The sequence below is a fragment of the Triticum urartu genome, chromosome 7 (assembly GCF_003073215.2).
Source record: "Triticum urartu cultivar G1812 chromosome 7, Tu2.1, whole genome shotgun sequence".
NCBI lineage: Eukaryota > Viridiplantae > Streptophyta > Magnoliopsida > Poales > Poaceae > Triticum > Triticum urartu.
Genome location: NC_053028.1, coordinates 126,867,862 through 126,890,981, shown reverse-complemented (window position 1 = coordinate 126,890,981; position 23,120 = coordinate 126,867,862).

The window sequence follows — 23,120 nt, the reverse complement described above, 5'->3', positions numbered from 1 at the left end:
GATGCAACCGGTGGGCCCAGCAACAACATCGGTTGATCATCGGCAAGGCTCAAAAATTCATTTGCCGCCAGGTAGACATCGTCCCAATAACCAGAACCCTGTCCTTCATCGTTGCTAGCCATGTTTCCTATGATTAAATCTAGTCAATTAATTCTAGACCTAATAAAATGAATAATGACATAAAAAGGCCTATGTTTTGCAGGAACGTTGACTCCTTCCCGGTACGGCAAATCCCGGGCACTCGATATGTCCTAGTTTGTAGCACAAGTCATGCCGAAATTCACGGAAAATTTCGGCATGACCTTTGCTAAAAAGTGGACAAATCAAGAACCTGAAATTTGCCAAAACGGAAATGAATCAACATTTTGGCAAAACATAGGCCACTCAACTTCATTCCCTGGAAATAACAAAAGGCCACTTGGGCACGATCGAAACATGGGCAAACACAATTGAGGAATTTGCATATATCCTGACCACTTCAAATTTGCATGTCCTAGCGTTTGACACTTCAAGAAAATCTACACAAATCTCATGCTCTCTCAAACTCAATTCAAAAACCAAATATAGATTATATTTAGTTAACTACTGAACTAAACTTTACTCTAAACTAAACCCTACTGCCCTAATTAACATCTAGTTAAACAAACTCAATTCAAAAACTAAACCCTACTGAACTAATTAACATCTACATTATCTACTACTTAACATCTATTATTACCCTAACTAAAAAACATCTACTATTAACCATACTGCCCTAGTTAACTAGTACCGTCACTACTACTAATTAACATCTACTACTACTACTAAAAATAATTATGTATGAACCATAGTACTAATTAACATCTACTACTACTGCTAATTAACATGGCAGAGGAAGAAAAAGCAGAGAGAGTAGAGGGGGTGGGGGAAGGGTGGGGGGCTTACAGAGAGGGGAGAGACGGTGGCGGGGAGGTCCTCGGCGGCGGAGGTAGGGGCGGCGAGGGCGGGCTCGGGATCGGGAGGCGGCGGTCCTGGGCGGGCTCGAGGGCGGTGAGGTCGAGGGCGGCGGCGGTGAGGTTGAGGGCAGCGACGGTGAGGTCAAGGGCGGCCCGAGAGGCGGCGGCGGCGGTGAGGATGAGCGCGGCGTCGACGCCGGCAGGAGATGACGGTGAAGTGGGGGCAACGGCGAAGTGGGGGAGACGGCGGCGAACTGGCGGGGCGAGGGATTTGGGTGAGAAGTGGTGGCCGGGGGGGAAACCGTTTTTGGGTTAATTCAAAAATAACGGTAGCGCGTTAGGGAAAACGCGCTATAGCTAAGTTAGCTATAGCACGTTTAACAAACGCGCTACTGCTATTCCTTCATCATTTTTTCCCTTTTTTGTTTATTTTTCTTTACATTATGTATTTTTCCTCTCTCCTTTTTCTATTTCTTTCATTTTCATTTACTTTTCTATTTGTTTTCCATTTATTTCCTTTTAGTTAGCAGTAGCACTTTACACATAAACGCGCTGCTATAAGAATATTAGCGGTAGCGCTGTTCTCCAAAGATCGCTACTACTATGTGTAGCCCATCGGCTTAGTGGTTGGAGTTTTAGTAGTAGCGAGTTTTCGCCGACACGCACTACTGATATATATGCATCTGCAGCGCGCTTATTTTGCACTCGCTACTGCTATCTAGCAGTAGCGGGCGTTTTTAACAAGCGCTACTGCTAAAGTTCTGTGTATAACGTTTTCCCTAGTAGTGGAGTGCCCATACCCATGTATTTATGTCTCTTTCTTCGGAGGTGAAGGAGATGGTGGTGATGATGACAATTGTGCCTTCAACTTTTTCATATTGTAATTGAGGAGAGCGATCTCCTCCTTTAAATCATAGACCTTCGATTCCAGCTTCAAGATCTTGTCACATAAATCTCCTTTGCTTTTCTGCCAAAAATGAGAAGGAATAGACCGGTTGTTAGACATTTCAGCCCTATTAGGGAGACTAGACTTCTTGACCTTCACGTGCATATCCCCAGGTTGAGGTAGAGGAACATCCTCCTCCTCCGAACTTGAATCATTAATCCTCCTCAAATGATCATCCTCCTCATCATCCGTAGTTCGACCACAAGGAGATATGTCCCCATACGTCTTTGGTTCAGCAATGAGATGTGAGACATAGCTCTCTCCGTCGGAGTCTTGAGATGACATCTTGCTCTAAATTTGTTGCAGAAACAGCTCGAAGCAAAAACATGAGATATTTTCGTGGTACGGTGTTCAAAACCTTCGGGAGATTATATAATGAATTTTTACCGACCAAAAGAAGTATTGTGCAAGAAAACAGAGTCCGGAGGGCACACGAGGTGCCCACGAGGCAGGGGTGTGCCCAGGGTGTAGGGCGCGCCCTCCACCCTCGTGGATGCCTCGTGTCCTTTCCGGACTACTTCTAATTTTCCTATTTTCTTAAATATTCCAAAACGGAGAAAAATTGCTATTAGAACAGTTTTGGAGTCGGTTTACTTACCGTACCACATACCTATTCCTTTTCGGAGGCTGAAATGTTCTGGAAGGTGTCCCTTATATACTCCTTTGGGGTTACGGTTTCAATAACATTATTTTCAAAGTTTATAGGATTACTTGAGATATAATCTTTGATTCTTTGACCGTTCACCACCCTCGGATTTGTGCCTTCGAAGTTGTTAATTTTTATGGCACCGGAATGATAGACCTCCTCGATAACGTAAGGACCTTCCCATTAGAGAGGAGTTTTCCTGCAAAAAATCTTAAACGAGAATTGTATAACAATACATAATCACCTACATTAAGCTCACGTTTTTGTTGCCATCTTTTAAATTTTTCTTTAAACAGTTTGGCATTTTCATAGGCCTGGGTTCTCCACTCATCAAGTGAACTAATGTCAAATAGTCTCTTCCCACCGGCAAGTTTGAAATCATAATTGAGCTCTTTAATGGCCCAATATGCTTTATGTTCTAGTTCAAGAGGTAAGTGACATGCTTTACCATAAACCATCTTATACGGAGACATACCCATAGGATTTTTATATGCAGTTCTATAGGCCCATAATGCATCATCAAGTTTCTTGGACCAATTCTTTCTAGATCTATTAACAGTCTTTTGCAAAATTAATTTAAGCTCTCTATTGCTCAGTTCTACTTGACCACTAAACTGTGGATGGTATGGAGATGCAATTCTATGATTAACATCATACTTAGCAAGCATTTTACGGAAAGCACCATGAATGAAGTGTCAACCACCATTAGTCATTAAGTATCTAGGGACTCCAAACCTTGAAAAAATAACTTCTTTAAGCATCTTAACAGAGGTGTTATGATCGGCACTACTAGTTGGAATAGCTTCTAACCACTTAGTAACGTAATCAATAGCAACTAAAGTATGTGTATACCCATTAGAGGAAGGAAACGGTCCCATATAATCAAAGCCCCAAACATCAAATGGTTCAATAACAAGTGAATAATTCATAGGCATATCTTGACGTCTACTAATATTACCAAATTCTTTGACATTCGTCGCAAGACAAGACAAAATTACGGGCATCCTTGAAGAGAGTAGGCCAATAAAAACCAGATTGCAATACCTTATGCGCAGTTCTATCTCCAGCGTGGTGTCCTCCATAAGCCTCGGAGTGACACTTGCGTAGGATCTGTTCCTGTTCATGCTCAGGTACAAAATTTCTAATAACACCAACTACTCCTTTATAAAGGTGTGGGTCATTCCAGAAGTAATGTCTTAAATCATAGAAAAACCTTTTCTTTTGCTTGTATGTGAAACTAGGTGGTATAAATTTAGCAACAATGTAATTAGCATAATCAACATACCATGGAGCAATACGAGAAGCATTTATGACAGCTAATTGTTCATCAGGAAAGCTACCATCAATAGGTAGTGGGTCATCAAGAACATTCTCTAACCTAGACAAGTTGTCTGCAACGGGGTTCTCAGCTCCCTTTCTATCAGTAATATGCAAATCAAATTCTTATAGTAGGAGAACCCATCTAATAAGTCTAGGTTTAGCATCTATCTTTTTCGTAAGGTATTTAATAGCAGCATGATCAGTGTGAACAGTTACATTAAAATCAACAATATAAGGTCTGGACTTATCACAAGCAAATACAACTGCTAAAAATTCTTTTTCAGTAGTAGCATAATTTCTCTGGGCACTGTCTAGAGTTTTACTAGCATATTGGATAACATTTAATTTCTTATCAACTCTTTGTCCTAAAACAGCACCTACAGCATAGTCACTAGCATCACACATAATTTCAAAGGGTAATTCCAATCAGGTGGCTGAACAATGGGTGCAGAAATCAAAGCTTTCTTAAGTATTTCAAATGCTTCTACACAATCATCATCAAAGACAAAAGGAACATCTTTTTGTAAGAGATTAGTCAGAGGCCTGGAAATTTTTGAGAAGTCTTTAATGAACCTCCTATAAAAACCAGCATGACCAAGGAAACTTCTTATACCTTTAATGTCCTTAGGACACGTCATCTTTTCAATAGCATCAACTTTAGCTTTATCAACTTCAATACCTCTTTGAGAAATTTTATGCCCCAAGACAATGCCTTCATTAACCATAAAGTGGCACTTCTCCCAATTCAAGACAAGATTAGTTTCTTCACATCTCTGCAAAACGCGATCAAGGTTGCTTAAGCAATCATCAAAAGAAGTTCCATATACAGAAAAATCATCCATGAATACCTCAACAATCTTTTCACAAAAGTCATAGAATATCGCAGTCATACATCTTTGAAAGGTAGCAGGTGCATTACATAAACCAAAAGGCATACGTCTATAAGCAAAGGTACCGAAAGGGCAAGTAAAAGTGGTCTTTTCTTGATCCTCTTTCGACACAGGTATTTGATAGAAACCAGAATAACCATCTAGAAAGAAAAAATGTGTATGTTTAGATAATCTTTCTAGCATTTGATCAATAAAAGGTAAAGGGTAATGATCCTTTTTAGTAGCTTTATTTAATTTGCGGAAGTCAATTACCATTCTATAGCCTATAACAATTATTTGTGGGATCAATTCATCTTTATCATTAGGAACAACAGAAATACTCCCTTCTTAGGTACACAATGGATAGGACTTACCCACTGACTATCAGCAACGGGATAAATTATACCTGCCTCCAGAAGCTTTAGTATTTCTTTTCTTACCACTTCTTTCATCTTAGGATTTAACCGTCGTTGGTGATCAACAACCGGTTTAGCATCTTTCTCTAATTTTATTTTGTGCTGGCATAGAGTGGGACTAATGACCTTAAGATCATTAAGAGTATATCCAATAGCAGCACGGTGCTTCTTTAGAGTTTTCAATAATTTCTCTTCTTCTTGCTCTGAAAGGTTAGCACTAATAATAACAAGATATATATTCTTTTCATCAAGATAAGTATATTTAAGAGTATCGGGCAATGGTTTAAGCTCAAACATGGGATCACCCCTGGGTGGAGGAGGATCCCCTAGAATTTCGACAGACAAGTCATGTTTCAAAATAGGTCCCTGTTTAAAGAATACTTCATCTATTTCTCTTATTTCATTCATAAACATATCATTTTCATGGTTTAGCAAATATTGTTCTAAAGGGTCATTAGGAGGCACGACAATAGAAGCAAGACCAATAATTCCATCTTTACTAGGCAATTCTTTATCATGGGGTTGTCTATGAAATTTAGCAAAACTAAAATCATGAGACATATCCCCTAAACCAACAGAAACAATATCCTTTTTGCAGTCTATCTTAGCATTAACAGTATTCAAGAAGGGTCTACCAAATATAATGGGACAAAAGTCATCTTGTGGGGAACCAAGAACAAGAAAATCAGCAGGATATTTAACTTTCCCACACAAGACTTCAACATCTCTAACAATCCCAACCAATGAAATAGTGTCTCTATTGGCAAGCTTAATTGTAACATCAATACCTTCTAACTCAACGGGTGCAATATCATGCATAATTTCTTCATATAAAGAATGAGGTAGTGAACTCGCACTAGCACCCATAACACATAAGCCATGATAGCAATGATCTCCTATTTTAACAGAAATAACAGGCATGCCTACTATGGGTCTATGTTTATTTTTAGTATCGGGTCTAGCAATTCTAGCAGCTTCATCACAAAAGTAAATACCATGCCCATCAATATTATCGGACAAGAGATCTTTAATCATAGAAATACTAGGTTCAACTTTAATTTGCTCAAAGGGTTTGGGTGTTCTAATGTTACTTTTGTTGACTACAGTTGAAGCTTTAGCATGATCCTTTATTCTAACAGGGAAAGGTGGTTTCTCAATATAAGCGGTAGGAACAATAGGATCAACATTATAAGTGAGAGTATTTTCTCCAACTTTAGTAGGTTCAACTACTTCTACTTCAATGGGAGGATGATATTTAAGCCACTTCTCCTTAGGGAGATCAACATGAGTAGCAAATGATTCACAAAAAGAAGCTACTATCTCAGAGTCAAGTCCATATTTAGTGCTAAATTCACGAAAAACATTGGTATCCATAAAAGATTTAACACAATTACACAATCAAACTTAGGTGTTATACCTGAATCCTTACCTTCGTCGAGTTCCCAATCTTCAGAGTTGTGTTTAATTTTTTCCAATAAATCCCATCTGAATTCAATAGTCTTCATCATAAAAGATCCAGTACAAGAAGTATCGAGTATGGAGTGATTATTGAGAGAAAGCTGAGCATAAATTTTTTGAATAATAATTTCTCTTCAGAGCTCATGATTGGGGCATGAACATAACATTGACTTAAGCCTCCCCCAAGCTTGAGCAATGCTTTCTCCTTCGCGAGGCAAAAAATTATATATATATATATATATATATATATATAATTATGATCACGATGAACCAGATGGATAGGATAAAACTACTGATGAAATTCCAATTTCAATAGGTAGTAGCTCCATGATCCAATATCATCACATAGCCTAAACCATGTCAATGCATTTACCTTCAAAGATAAAGGGAAGACCTTCTTCTTGATAACATCCTCACGCATACCTGCAAGCTTAAATAATCCACAAACTTCATCCACATAGATTAGGTGCAAATTGGGATGCAATGTTCCATCTCCTATAAAAGGATTAGCTAGCAGTTTCTCTATCATACCCGAAGGAATTTCAAAGTAGACATTTTCAGTAGGTTTAGTAGGTTGAGCAGTTTCTCTATCATACCCGAAGGAATTTCAAAGTAGACATTTTCAGTAGGTTTAGTAGGTTGAGGAGCAACTCTTTGCTCTATAGGTCGGGGTGAAGATATCCCAAACAAGCCCCTCAAAGGATTACTTTCCATAGTAACAAGTGACAGTAAATTTCAGCACACTATATAAATTTTTCTTTACCAAATTCCACATACCAAAGGCGATTCACTCCCCGGCAATGGCGCCAGAAAAGAGTCTTGATGACCCACAAGTATAGGGGATCTATCATAGTCCTCTCGATAAGTAAGAGTGTCGAACCCAACAAGGAGCAGAAGGAAATGATAAGTAGTTTTCAGTAAGGTATTCTCTGCAAGCACTGAAATTATCGGTAACAGATAGTTTTGTGATAAGGTAATTCGTAACGGGTAACAAGTAATAAAAGTAAACAAGGTGCAGCAAGGTGGCCCAATCCTTTTTGTAGAAAAGTTCAAGCCTGGACAAACTCTTATATAAAGGAAAACGCTCCCGAGGACACATGGGAATTATCGTCAAGATAGTTTTCATCACGCTCATATGATTCGCGTTCGTTACTTTGATAATTTGATATGTGGGTGGACCGGTGCTTGGGTACTGCCCTTACTTGGACAAGCATCCCACTTATGATTAACCCCTCTTGCAAGCATCCGCAAGTACAAAAGAAGTATTAAGGTAAACCTAACCATAGCATGAAACATATGGATCCAAATCAACCCCTTACGAAGCAATGCATAAACTAGGGTTTAAGCTTATGTCATTCTAGCAACCCATCATCTACTTATTACTTCCCAATGCCTTCCCCTAGGCCCAAATAATGGCGAAGTGTCATGTAGTCGGCGTTCACATGACACCACTAGAGGAGAGACAACATACATCTCATCAAAATAACAAACAAATACCAAATTCACATGACTACTTATAGCAAGACTTCTCCCATGTCCTTAGGATCAAACGTAACTACTCACAAATCATATTCATGTTCATAATCAGAGGGGTATTAATATGCATAAAGGATATGAACATATGATCTTCCACCAAATAAACCAACTAGCATCAACTACAAGGAGTAATCAACACTACTAGCAACCCACAGGTACCAATCTGAGGTTTTGGGACAAATATTGGATACAAGAGATGAACTAGGGTTTGAGAGGATATGGTGCTGATGAAGATGTTGATGGAGATTAACCCCCTCCCGATGAGAGGATCGATGGCGATGACGATGGTGATGATTTCCCCCTCCCGGAGGGATGCTTCCCCGACAGAACAGCTCTGCCGGAGCCCTAGATTGGTTCCGCCTCGTGGCGGCGGTGCTTCGTCCCAAAAGCTTGCTTATGATTTTTCTAGGGAGAAAGACTTCATATAGCAAAAGATGGGCGTCGGAGGCCTGCCAGGGGGCCCACGAGATAGGAGGCGCGCCTAGGGGGTAGGGCGCGCCCCCCACCCTCGTGGATGGTGGGTGGCCCCCCTGGTGCTTCTTCACCCAATATTTTTTATATATTCCAAAACTGACTTCCGTAGAGTTTCAGGACTTTTGGAGTTGTGCAGAATAGGTCTCTAACATTTGCTCTTTTTCCAGCCCAGAATTCCAGCTGCCGGCATTCTCCCTCTTCATGTAAACCTTGTAAAATAAGAGAGAATAGGCATAAGTATTGTGACATAATGTGTAATAACAGCCCATGATGCAATAAATATCGATATAAAAGCATGATGCAAAATGGACGTATCAACGCGCGGATGAGGTCTCGATGGCTGCCATTCGTGCCGACCCCCAGATCTTGGAGGAGCACCTTGCCATTTTCTAGCTACACCGGTTAAGCATGATCGGTTTACCCATTGCGTGTGTTGCTCATGCCTTTCCTTAACAAATTCTAGTGAATTGTGCTATCTAATTTTACCATGCAATCTATTGCTCTAGTGTATATGTTCTATATGTCATGCAGTGTGGTGCTCACTTATTAACTGTTTGGTTAATTAGTTGTCGTCTTCAGTTAACTATTTGGTTCAATTCTGCAAATGTGATGTTTAATTCTTCAGCATGCAATTTTGTATTTTCTTCCATGTGAGAAATAAATCGAATTTATCTTTACAAAATACATGAGAAATGAATACAATTGTTATATTTCCAAGTTTTCAAGCATGCTTGGTTTGGTAATACATTGTGCAATGAGGTGCTCAGTTAACATTTGGTTCATTTTTGTTGTGGTGTTTAGTTAATGATACGTCTCCTACGTATCTATAAATTTTGATTGTTCTATGCTGTTATATTATCAATCTTGGATGTTTTATAATCTTTTTATATCATTTTTTGGTACCAACCTATTGACATAGTTCCAAGTGCCAGTTGCTGTTTTTTTACATGTTTTTTACATCACAGAAAATCAATACCAAATGGAGTCCAAATGCAACGAAACTTTACAGAGATTTTTTATGGATCAGAAGACACCTAATGGGCCAAGGCTGCGCCTGGGGGTGCTCCGAGGAGAGCACAACCCACCAGGGCGCGCCAGGAAGCCCAGGCGCGCCTTGGTGGGTTGTGCCCACCTTGGGTGCCCCCCCCCCGGACCGCTTCTTTGCTCTATAAATACCCCAATATTTCAGAAACCCTAGGGGAGCCGACGAACATCAATTCCAGCCGCCGCAGAGTCCAGAACCACCAGATCCAATCTAGACACCATCACGGATGGGGTTCACCACCTCCATTGGTGCCTCCTCGATGATGGGTGAGTAGTTCTTTGTAGACCTTCGGGGTCCGTAGTTAGTAGCTAGATGGCTTCTTCTCTCTCGTTTGATTCTCAATACGATGGTCTCTTGGAGATCCATATGATGTAACTCTTTTTGCGGTGTGTTTGTTGGCATCGGATGAACTTGGAGTTTATGATCATATCTATCTTTTTATATCCATGAAAGTATTTGAGTTTCTTTGATCTCTTTTATGCATGATTGCTTATAGCCTCGTATTTCTTCTCTGATATTTGGGTTTTGTTTGGCCAACTTGATCTATTTATCGTGCAAAGGGAAGAGGTGCTTTGTAGTGGGTTCGATCTTACGGTGCTTGATCCCAGTGAAAGAAGGGGAACCGACACATATGTATTGTTGCTACTAAGGATAAAACGATGGGGTCTATCTCTACATAGATAGATCTTGTCTACATCATGTCATCGTTCTTATTGCATTACTCTGTTTCTCCATGAACTTAATACACTAGATGCATGCTAGATAGCGGTCGATGTGTGGAGTAATATTAGTAGATGCAGGCAGGAGTCGGCCTACTAATCTTGGACGTGATGCCTATATAATGATCATTGCCTGGATATCGTCATGATTATTTGAAGTTCTATCAATTGCCCAACAGTAATTTGTTTACCCACCGTTTGCTATTTTTCTTGAGAGAAGCCACTAGTGAAACCTACGGCCCCCTGGTCTCTTTCTCATATTATTTGCATTTGCGGTCTATTTTCCTTTGCTTTTATTTTCATATCTATTAATACAAAAATACCTTGTAATTTATTTTATTTGGCGTTCGATCTATCAATATTTACAACTTTCTCCCGTCCACGTGCCAATTTCTGGCGCTGTTACCCGAAAGGGATTGACAACCCCTTTAACACGTCGGGTTGCAAGTATTTGTTATTTATGTGCAGGGGCTGTTTACGTTGTGTTGCTTGGTTCTCTTACTGGTTCGATAACCTTGGTTTCGTATCTGAGGGAAATACCTACCGCCGATGTGCTGCATCATCCCTTCCTCTTTGGGGAAATACCGACGTATGTTCAAGTGACATCAAAAGGAATTTCTGGCGTCGTTGCCGGGGAGGATCAAGTCAAGATAGTTTCCCATCAACGCACCAATTTCTGGTGCCATTGCCGGGGAGGATCTTCAACATATATCAGGTTCCTAATCACAAATCTCATCTCCTCGCAATTCACATTATTTTCCATTTGCCTCTCATTTTCCTCTCCCCCACTTCACAAAAATTGCCATTTTATTCGCCCCTCTTTTTTGTTCGCCGTCTTCTCATCAAATCTATCTGTGTTTTCGCTTCCTAGTCATAATGGCTAGCATGCCTACTCCTCCTTTGTCACCAGATTTTGAAGTTCTCTACTTCAAGCAAAGACGAGGAGAAAATTTGAAAGATGCTTGTTATAGGCTTATGGAATCTTATCGTATTTGCAATTTAAAGGGGTCGCTAAGATCTTGCTTCCTAATTTTTACATAGGATTGGCTTTGCACCATAGACAAATCCTAGATTTTGCCGCTAAAGGGAATTTTATTGAGCTTGATGCTAATGCTGCTTATGAAATTTTAGAAGGAATTTTGGGAGTTCCACCTCAAAAGAAAGGGTTTTCTTTCACCCCTGAGGGAGTTCAAATGTTGGACAAACTTGGTGATTTGCATAAACATATGGTTGAAATACAGAAATATAATGAACCCCGCAAACACCTTAATGGTAGTATCAATCGCATGAATACCTTGATTACTCTTTGTAACAAGTGATTGGATATTTTGGATCTAAAGATGGTTTCTTTTCCGAAGAATTTAGGGAAGCGTAAAGAGCCTCCCGGGTTTGAGAAAACCCTTACAAAAGTTGCCAAAACTACGGATGACAAAACTTAGATCCTTGCTTTATGAATAGCTAAGGGCGTAAAACTATAGCGCTTGTTGGGAGGCAACCCAATGAATAAAAATTATTTTTGCCTTTTTCTTTCTGTTTTTGAGTGTTAGCACAATTATGCTACTGTTATGATTGTTTTTTCATGTGTTTTAATTAGTCTTTGTGCCAAGTAAAGCCTTTAGGATCTTCTTGGGTGATAGTTGTTTGATCTTGCTGAAAAAACAGAAACTTTTGTGCTCGCGAAAACAATTCTCATTGTAACCAGAGAGCGATAAAATACCCCTTCTTTTTGCAGTACATCAATATACAAATTGCTCATGCCGTCATAATTTTTCAGAGTTTTTGGAGTTACAGAAGTATTCGAGACACCCAGATTACAACACACTGTTCTATTTTTGACATATTCTGTTTTCTTTGCGTTGTGTGCTAGTTTTGATGGATCTATGGTTTTCTTTGGTGAGGTTTTGCCATAGAAAATTTGGAATATAGTAGATATAATGCAAGAACAAAATATGAATTGGTTTGATATAGTACTTATAGTAGTGATTTGCTTTCTTTTACTAACGGATCTCACGAAGGCTTTTGTTGAGTTATGTGTGATTGAAGTTTTCAAGTTTTGGGTTATCTTATGATGGATGAAGGAATAAGGAGTAAGAAGAGCCTGAGCTTGAGGATGCCCCGACATCCCAAGCTATTATCCAAAATAGGGCAAGCAACTAAGCTTGGGGATGCCCCGAGTGGCATCCCCTCTTTCTTCCAACGACCATCGGTATTTTACTCGAAGCTATATGTTTATTCGTCACATACTATGTGTTTTGCTTGGAGCGTCTTGTATGATATTAGTCTTTTCTTGTCTTAGTGTTTTAATTCTTGATTCCTTGCTGGACACACCTATTTGAGAGAGCCAAAATTATGTCATGACTTGTTAGAATTGCTCTCTATGCTTCACTTAAATTTTTATGAGCTATGGACTTGCTCTAGTGCTTCACTTATATCTTTTTGAGCACGGTGTGCTTAATATTTTTGAAGAAATGCTCTCTTGCTTCACTTATATCTATTTGAGAGTTACTAAAATTTTCAAGAAATTCTCTCTTGCTTCACTTAAATTAATTTGAGAGAAAGAAAGAAAATTATGCTCATGATCTTCACTTATATTTATTTGAGCTTATCAAAAGCAACACATGAAAATTAGTTCCAAAGTGATAGATATCCAAGATGGATATAAAAAAACTTTCATGAAGATCATTGGACAAAATAAACTTGATTCTTAGTAATAGTTTTGAGATATGATGATGTGATATATGAGTTATGTTGATGAATAGTTATGCTTTAGTTAGAATATTGGTGTTAAGGTTTGTGATTCCCTATGCAAGCAAGAAAGTCAATAATTATGCAATGAAATTATATCCTACTTGTGGTGCATTATTCGGTGTTAGTTATGCTTAATGCTCGCTTATGAGATTATTCGTTTCTTGGTTGGTCGCTTCTCAATCTTTTGCTAGCCTTCATTTTGCACTAAGTATGATCTCTACTTGTGCATCCAAAAACCTTTAAACCAGTTTTGCCACATGAGTCCACTATATCTACCTATATGCGGTATCCGTTTGCCGTTCTAACAAAATTTGTATGCTCCATCTCTAATTTTCAAAATAAACTTCTCTTTTGTGCGTTTGTTTCGCTCATAGAGCGGTGAGGGGTGGCTAATATTTTCCATGCTAGATGTGTTATTCTCACGATGAGTGTTTATTCACTTGTCATTGCACGAGAGTAAGGCAAAGGTATTAGGGGTGCCCAGTCCCGAAATGAAAAATGAATTTACTTTATGTTGTTAAATAATAAATTCCTTGGTAAGTGTTGGTATGGAGGGCAACCGTGGATACGGCTAGCCATGGAAAGTGAAAGTATGGTTGAAAAAGGAATGAACTTTATTTTATGTTTGGGAACCGCCTATGATATATCTAGCCTGGAAAGTGTTGGGAACTCTAAGTCATTTTCGTTGGTGGGAAGGATACACCTCCCAAAATGTTTTTATCTCTAAGTTTTTTCGCTTTGAGCTCTGGCACCTCTAAAAATCCCTACTTCCCTCTGCGAAGGGCCTTTCTTTTACTTTATGCAATTTTTATTTTTGAATTTGAGTCTCCATCTTCTTTTATAAAAACACCAACTGGAGACACTATGATCGTACTTGAGCATTGGGTGTACTTAATATGCGAGTCTGTTTCATGAATGGATCAATGATTGAGCATGATGGGCTAGGGATACCTTATTTTAGCATTGATATTTTGAAAGACATGGTTTCTTGTTGATATGTGATGGAGTCTTGGATTGGGGGGTCTCCGGACAGCCGGACTATATCCTTTGGCTGGACTGTTGGACTATGAAGATACAAGATTGAAGACTTCATCTCGTGTCCGGATGGGACTCTACTTGGCGTGGAAGGCAAGCTAGGAAATACGGATATTTATATCTCCTCCTTTGTAATCGACCTTGTGTAACCCTAGCCCCCTCTAGTGTCTATATAAGCCGGAGGGTTTTAGTACGTAGGACAACAGACAATCATACCATAGGCTAGCTTCTAGGGTTTAGCCTCTTTGATCTCGTGGTAGATCTACTCTTGTAATACGCATATCATCAAGAACAATCAAGCAGGATGTAGGGTTTTACCTCTATCAAGAGGGCCCGAACCTGGGTAAAACATCGTGTCCCCTCCCTCCTGTTACCATCCGCCTTAGACGCATAGTTCGGGACCCCCTACCCGAGATCCACCGGTTTTGACACCAACATTGGTGCTTTCATTGAGAATTCCACTGTGTCATCACCATAAGGCTTGATGGCTCCTTCGATCATCGCTAGCGATGCGGTCCAAGGTGAGGTTTTCCTCCCCGGACAGACCTTCGTATTCGGCGACTTTGCATTGCGGGCCAATTCGCTTGGCCATCTGGAGCAGATTGAGAGCTACGCCCCTGGCCATCAGGTCAGATTTGGAAACTTGAACTACACGGCTGATATCTGCGGAGACATGATCTTTGATGGATTCAAGCCCATGCCGGATGCGCCACGTAGTCGCGACGAGCATGATGTAACTCTGCCGTCGGACAGTGTTCGGGAGATCACGTCCGCAGCTACTCCGTCCTTTAATCCGGAGCAAGTCGCGCCATCCGAGAGCGGAGGGATGGACCCCGCCATGGAGGCCGCACTCTCAGTGGCGATGGAGCCGGATACTGACTTCACCCCTTACGAGAGTCGTGTCGCCGAACCACTGGATTAGTCTCAGGCCACGGACTCCGAGTCGCTCATATCCGTGCACGTCGAATCCGACTGGGCGCCGATCATGGAGTTCACCTCCGCGGACATCTTTCAGCACTCACCCTTCGGGGATGTGCTAAATTCATTAAGGTCTCTCTCCCTGTCAGGAGAACCTTGGTCGAACTATGTCTGGCTAGAATGGGATGCGGACGACGAAGAAATTCGCTGCCCACCCACCACCCACTTGGTAGCCACTGTCCACGACTTAACCGACATGCTCGACTTCGGCTCCGAAGACTTCGACGGTATGGACGACGAAGCCGGAGACGAATAGGATCCACCGCCCTCGGGGCACTGGACCGCCACCTCTTCATATGATATATATATATATGGTGGACACCCCCAAAGAAGCCAATGGCGACGAGAAAGTGGAGGATGACCCCTCCAAGAATCAACCCAAGCGCCGACATCAGCGGCGCCGCTCTAAGTCGCGCCACAGCAGGAGCAGTGATACCGGCACAGGAGATAATAACACTCCGGATAGTGCCGAAGACAACAACAATCCCCTCCAGCACGATGTAGAGCCGGAGGACGAACAAGCTAGCCCTCCAGAGCGGGCAGCAGATGGAGAACCGGAAGAGGACAATTATATGCCTCTCTTCGAAGACGAGGCGAGCCTCGGCGACGACGAGTTTATCATGCCTGAGGACCCCGTCGAGCAAGAGCGCTTCAAGCGCCGGCTTATGGCCACGGCAAATAGCCTGAAGAAAAAGAAGCAACAGCTTCAAGCTGATCAAGACTTGCTAGCAGACAGGTGGACCGAAGTCCTTGCGGCCGAAGAGCATGAACTCGAGCGCCCGTCCAAGAGTTACCCAAAACGCAGGTTGCTACCTCACCTCGAGGAGGAAGCATTGAAACCTCATTCACCAGTGTACAATGCGGCTAACCGGCCACTACGCGGCCAAGTCAGTAAGGCGTTTCAGCCTAAAGTTCAGCCCGCACCCCGTCGCCACTCAGTCAAAAATACTACAGCCAGGGGTAACAAAGAGGACGTGCGAGACATATTGGACAGTAAGGCAAAAATCACAAGGTCAATATACGGGACACGGGCACGTGCACCCACACGGGACGATGATCGTCGCATCGGATACACCAAGAGTAAATCCGGCCGGGCCGAATACAGCAAACAAGACTCATACGAACTACGTCGGGATATAGCCCGGCATAGAGATGCCGCACACCCCTATGCTTCACTGATGAAGTTATGAATCATGAATTCCCGGAGGGTTTCAAACCCGTAAATATCGAATCATACGATGACACAACAGATCCCGCTGTATGGATTGAGGATTTCCTCCTTCACATCCACATGGCTCGCGGTGATGATCTACATGCCATCAAGTACCTCCCGCTAAAACTCAAAGGACCAGCTCGGCATTGGCTCAATAGCTTGCCAGCAGATTCCATCGGCAGTTGGGAAGATCTAGAAGACGCATTTCTTGACAACTTCCAGGGCACTTATGTGCGGCCACCGGATGCTGATGGCTTGAGCCACATAACCCAGCAGCCAGGGGAATCGGCCAGACAATTCTGGACACGGTTCCTGACTAAGAAAAATCAAATTATAGACTGTCCGGATGCAGAAGCCCTAGCGGCATTTAAGCATAACATCCACGATGAGTGGCTCGCCTCCACCTCGGCCAAGAGAAGCCGAAATCTATGGCAGCCCTCACAACACTCATGACCCGCTTTTGTGCGGGCGAGGACAACTGGCTGGCTTGCAGCAACAACACATCAAGGAATCCGGATACCTCGGATACCAAAGACGTTAACGGTAGGCGGCGTCGTAATAGACCAAAGCGCCACAATAACGGCGATAACTCCGAAGATACGGCAGTCAACGCTGGATTCAAAGGCTCTAGATCCGGTCAGCAGAAAAAGCCGTTCAAAAGAAATACTCCGGCTTCGTCTAGTCTGGATCGCATACTGGATCGCTCGTGTCAAATCCACGGCACCCCCAACAAGCCAGCCAATCACAGCAACAGAGAGTGCTGGGTGTTCAAGCAGGCCGGCAAGTTAAATGCCAAAAACAAGGACAGGGCTGCATAGCGATGACAAGGAGGAGCCACGGCCGCCGAACCTAGGAGGGCAGAAGGGGTTTCCCCCACAAGTGAAGACAGTAAACATGATATACGCAACCCACATTCCCAAGAGGGAGCGGAACCGTGCACTAAGGGACATCTACGCAATGGATCCCATCGCCCCGAAGTTCAACCCATGGTCTGCTTGTCTGATCACCTTCGATCGCAGGGACCACCCCACTAGCATCCGTCATGGAGGATCCGCCGCACTGGTCCTAGACCCCATCATTGACGGATTTCACCTCACTCGAGTCCTTATGGATGGCGGCAGCAGGCTGAACCTGCTTTATCAGGATACAGTGCGAAAAATGGGTATCGATCCCTCAAGGATCAAACCCAGCCAAACCACCTTCAAAGGCGTCATCCCAGGTGTAGAGGCCCATTGCACAGGCTCAATCACACTGGAAGTGGTCTTCAGATCACCGGATAACTTTCAAAGTGAAGAGTTAATCTTCGACATCGTCCCGTTTCGCAGTGGCTATCATGCACTGCTCGGACGGACAACATTTGCAAAATTCAATGTAGTGCCGCATTACGCATACCTCAAGCTAAAGATGTCAGGACCTCGTGGGGTCATAACAGTAAATGGAAACACAGAACGCTCGTTCCGTACAGAAGAGCACACTACGGCCCTTGCAGCAGAGGCACAAAGCAGCCTGTTCAGACAGACCACTCATTCGGCGTTACAGCCCCCGGACACCTTCAAGTGCGTCCGGAATAATCTGCAACAGGATTGCCTGGCGCGATCTACGCTCGCCTAGCAATTCGGCCCCCGTCCCAGTCCCAGTGTAGCAACGAAATTCGTGCCGTGCGTACATAACTACGCATTGAAAATACCATGGACATAGGCGGGGGCACAATCAGGACATGCCCCGCATTGTGGCTTAACCACACCAGGGGTTGTATACCTTTGACATTCCCTCTTTCTTTCAGGGCCTAATTCTTCAGAAGGCCTTTCCGGCAGTTCGACGGCCGGACACATTCAGAAGCAACAACCAAGGAGGCAAGAAGCTAAGATGAACACGGGAACCGCCAGGTGGTCTCTAGTAATACTTGATATACCCTCTTTTCACTATTATAGCGTAGCTTGCCTTGGATAGGACATTTCGAATTGTCCTACTTTATGCTTATTACACTACCTACACAAGTGCGCTTCGACGTATTATTCAAATAACAATGCATATTATTAATCTATCATTGCATTATTTAAGTTTTTTTGTTTCTCTTATATGCCGATTTACGACATTCCGCACCTGCATGCTCGGGTACGGTTAGTACGCCAGGGGCTCTCGTTCACCCTGTAATACGGCGCAAGAAGTCCGAACACTTCTGACAGTGCGGCACCCCAAACTTATAGCATTATATGCATCAGCACCGAATCATGTCTTGGGTCAAATGTTGGGTTGTCTGGCTCCCATGCTTTGGTACCTTACGTTCCGCTATATCGGCCAAGGTAGCGGTGGGAGAACTACTGCGATTGTGTCCCGGTTCTTCCGGACGAGCACCTCAGTAGAGAAAGCCAAAAACTGACTGTCATGATAAGGTGAGAGACTGGTCGCTGTTCGAGAGGTTTCAAGTCCTTAAAGACTTTTTCCGCTTCGGGCGAGGAGTCGGCCTTGTCCGGCTTAGGCGTGTATAGCGCCCCAAATTTGGCCCTCCGAATACCAGGGGCTTCGCCAAAAATTTAAAATCATAGACTTCTATGGCTAAGTGAGAGTGATAAAACATCATAGTCCGATTGTCTGGTTCGTTGCGCTAAGCACCTCCCTTGAAGGACCCAAAATTGGGGTAAAGAGTGTTCAGATTTACCCCGAACACCCCAGTACTAGCTACATGGGGGTAGAAGCCGACGACTGGCCAACTCTCATATTTTATAAATGGCCGCACATAAGGTAATATTTTAAATTAAGAAAGCGCCGCATGGCACAAAAGAACTCGTTTAATATTATAGGGTCACATGGGCATGTTCATTCAAAAATTACATCCTTGGCACACTCATCCGCCACTAAGCGGGAACCCTTCAGGACGCTCTCATAGTAATTCTCGGGGCAGCAATGCTCCTTGCCCTCCGGCGGCCCCTCCTTCACAAGCTTCACGACGTTCAACTTCGCCCAGTGCACCTTCGCCCGGGCAAAAGCTCTGCATGCACCTTCGATGCAGACGGATCGCTTGATGACTTCAAGCCGTGGGCAGGCTTCCACCAGCCGCCTCACCAGACCGAAGTAGCTGCCGGACAAGGGCTCACAAGGCCACATCCGGACTATAAGGCCCTTCATGGCCTGTTCGGCCGCCTTGTGAAGTTCGACCAACTGCTTCAGCTGGTCGCTCAAGGACACGGGGTGTTCGGTCCCAGTATAATGAGACCAGGACAACTTCTCCGTTGAGCTCCCCTCCTCAGTCCGGTAAAACTCTGCGGCATCCAGCACACTATGGGGAAGATCTGCAAACGCTCCTGGAGAGCTCCGAACTCGGGTAAGAAAAAGGAAAGTCTCCTTCACATGCTTGCTTTGCATATTGAATGCCTTACCTGTTGCTATCTTATTTGCCGCATCAATCTCCTGGAGGGCCTTGTGGGCTTCGGCCTTGGCGCTCTGGATGCTTTCAAGCGCCTGCACGAGCTCGGACTCCCGCATCTTGGAGTCAAGCTCCAAGGACTCGTGCTTCTTGGCGAGAGCCTTGAGCTCTTGCTGCACCTCGCCCACTCGGGCTTCTTGTTTCCCCCGTTCAATAAGTTCTTTGGCCGCTTTGTCTTCGGCCGCGGACAACGCCTTCCTCAGGGTCTCCACCTCGGTCGTGGCCCCTGACAAATTCATGATGATCCTATTACTTTGCACAGAACTTCTTTTTAACTATATAAAATGGGGTATATCTTACCTTTGCTCTCTTCGAGTTGCCCCTTGGTAAGGCCGAGCTCGTCCTCGGACCGCTTCAGGGCCTGCTTCAGTGCAGAGACCTCCGTAGTACGTGTGGCAGCGGCCAGCAGGGAAGCGTGCACATACACATAGACATACTCTGATTAGACTCGTGAGTTATAATTTGATACTCTATTCGGCTTTTCTTCGCGAACGCCAAACGGAGCATCAGGGGCTACTATCTATGCGGTAATATTTTCTTATATTTTGATTGCTTACCTCAAAGCCTGTTAGTAGGCTGGCGCAAGCTTCGGTCAGTCCGTTTTTGGCAAACTGAACCTTCTCGACCACCGCACTCATAATAGTGTGGTGCTCTTCTTCAATGGAAGCGCTGCGAAGCGCTTCCAGCAGGTTGTCCGGTGCCTCCGGTTGGACAGAGGACACCGGCACGGATGGTTGGCCCCCTTGACGGGGGACCGCCTGCCGGAGTCCAGAACCATCGAGGGTTCCGGCGCAGTGTCCGGCTGGGGCCCGAACTCGAAGCCCGTAGGAGCCTCGCTCCCTTGGTACCCAGGGTCCGGGAAGTCGCCACAAGGCGCCCCTGGGACCGCCTCCCCTTGGCTCGGTGCCTGTTTGGACAACACCTTGGCATTGTCCGTAGGGTGAGGGGTGGAAGCGGTCGGAAGAGAACCACTGTTCATATCCAACGAGCCCAACGAAACGCTCGACGAAGGTACGTCGAGATGAGCTCGGGACGGACTGCATAATCATGTTCGGCATGAGGAAAGGCAGTACAATAAAACATATCATGAAGTACTATGGTGTCCGGAGACTTACGACTTCGCCAGGGGCTTGTCCCTGGGCAGCCACTCGTTGCCGCTGTCGACGGCCGTCGTGGCACGGTCCGGAAGGAGGGTCCTTCCCTTCTTGGACCCTTCGGCTTCCCCAGATGGGTCGGCCTTCCTTTTCTTGTCTCCCCGGCTGGGGGGAGAACTTTTCTCCTCCTCCTCGTTTCCATGGGAGGAGTGTGTGTCGGAGTCATCGTCTGATGACTCCGATACGACCGTACGGCGGAGACCCTTTCGGGTCCCCACGGTCTTCTTCTTGGTCTTCTGTGCCGGCACCTCGTAAGGTGCCGGAGTCAGCATCTTCATTAGAAGAGCGTCTGCAGGATCTTCGGGCAGCGGGGCTGGGCTGTCGAGCTGCTCCGCCATCTTTAACCAGTCCTGTTAGTAACATGGGAGCTTAGATCCTACACATAACTAAACCTGGGCAAATAAATACCCCGAGAAATATAAATGCTTACCGGACTGGCATGGCGCTTTGCGTTGAGTCTGCGGTCTTCGGTAAGAGGGGGAGGGATCTCGGCGCTCTTGAACAGCACCCTCCAGACGTCCTTGTGCATCGTGTCGTAGAGCTCTCGCAGCATCTGGTGCTTGGCCAAGTCGAACTCCCACAAATTGAATGCCCGTCGTTGGCACGGAAGGATCCGGCGGACGAGCATAACCTAGACCACGTTGACAAGTTTAATTTTCTTGTTCATCTTGTTCTGGGTACAAGTCTGGAGTCCGGTTAGCTCTGTCGAAGAACCCCAGGATAGGCCCTTCTCTTTCCAGGAGGTGAGCCGCATGGGGATTCTGGATCGGAATTTGGGGGCCGCCACCCAGTTGGTGTCGCGTGGCTCGATGATGTAGAACCACCCCGATTGCCACCCCTTTATGGTCTCCACATAGGAGCCTTCGAGCCAGGTGAAGTTTGGCATCTTGCCCACCATGGCTCCTCCGCACTCCGCCTGCTGGCCAACCACCACCTTCGGTTTGACATTAAAAGTCTTCAGCCACAGGCCGAAATGGGGCTTGATGCGAAGGAAGGCCTCGCACACGACGATAAACGTTGAGATGTTGAGGATGAAGTTGGGGGCCAGATCATGAAAATCCAGCCCGTAGTAGAACATGAGCCCGCGAATGAACGGGTGGAGTGGAAATCCCAGTCCGCGGACAAAGTGGGTGAGAAAAACTACCCTCTCATGGGGTTCGGGCGTAGGGACGATCTGCCCCGCATTTGGCAGCTGGTGTGCGATATTCGCAGACAAGTATCTGGCTTCCCGTAACTTTTTGATGTTCTCCTCTGTGACGGAGGAGACCATCCACTTGCCTCCTGCTCCAGACATGCTTGGAGTGGTTTGAGAAGGAGAACGCGAGCTTGGGCGCTGGAGCTCGAGTGTGCGGGAATGGGTAAGCGAGAAGAAGAAGGCGTGGGTGAAAGAAAGTAAATATGTGTCCCTTTATAAGGGCGGAGGAGGCGATGAGTCTCCCCACTTGCCTGGCAAAACCGCTTATTCCCCAGGCGCCGCAATTGATGGCGCGGCTGGGTTACCCATGCTCGTATTGATGAGAATCCCGTGATAAGGGGAACGCGATCTCTGCTTTGACAAGACGTGTCAAGAAAACCGCCTCGCGATATGTGTGGAGCTAGTTGGGAAAAACGGTTCGAATAGTGACCGGGACATGGCATGATGTCATGCTGTCAAAACGTGTCAGCAGATTAGATTTGTGGAAATATTCTCTCTACGGTGGTATGTAGGATTTATTTTGCAGGGCCGGACACTATCCTTGTATTCAAAACTCTTCCATGGTGTATTCGGAGGAGGAACCCGCCTTGCAATGCCGAAGACAATACTGCGCGCCGGACTCATCGTCATTGAAGCCTGATTCAGGGGCTATTGAGGGAGTCCTGGATTAGGGGGTCTCCAGATAGCCGGACTATATCCTTTGGCCGGACTGTTGGACTATGAAGATACAAGATTGAAGACTTCGTCTCGTGTCCGGATGGGACTCTACTTGGCGTGGAAGGCAAGCTAGGCAATACGGATATGTATATCTCCTCCTTTGAAACCGACCTTCTGTAACCCTAGCCCCCTCCGGTGTCTATATAAGCCAGAGGGTTTTAGTCCATAGGACAACAGACAATCATACCACAGGCTAGCTTCTAGGGTTTAGCCTCTCTGATCTCGTGGTAGATCTACTCTTGTAATACTCATATCATCAAGAACAGTCAAGTAGGACATAGGGTTTTACCTC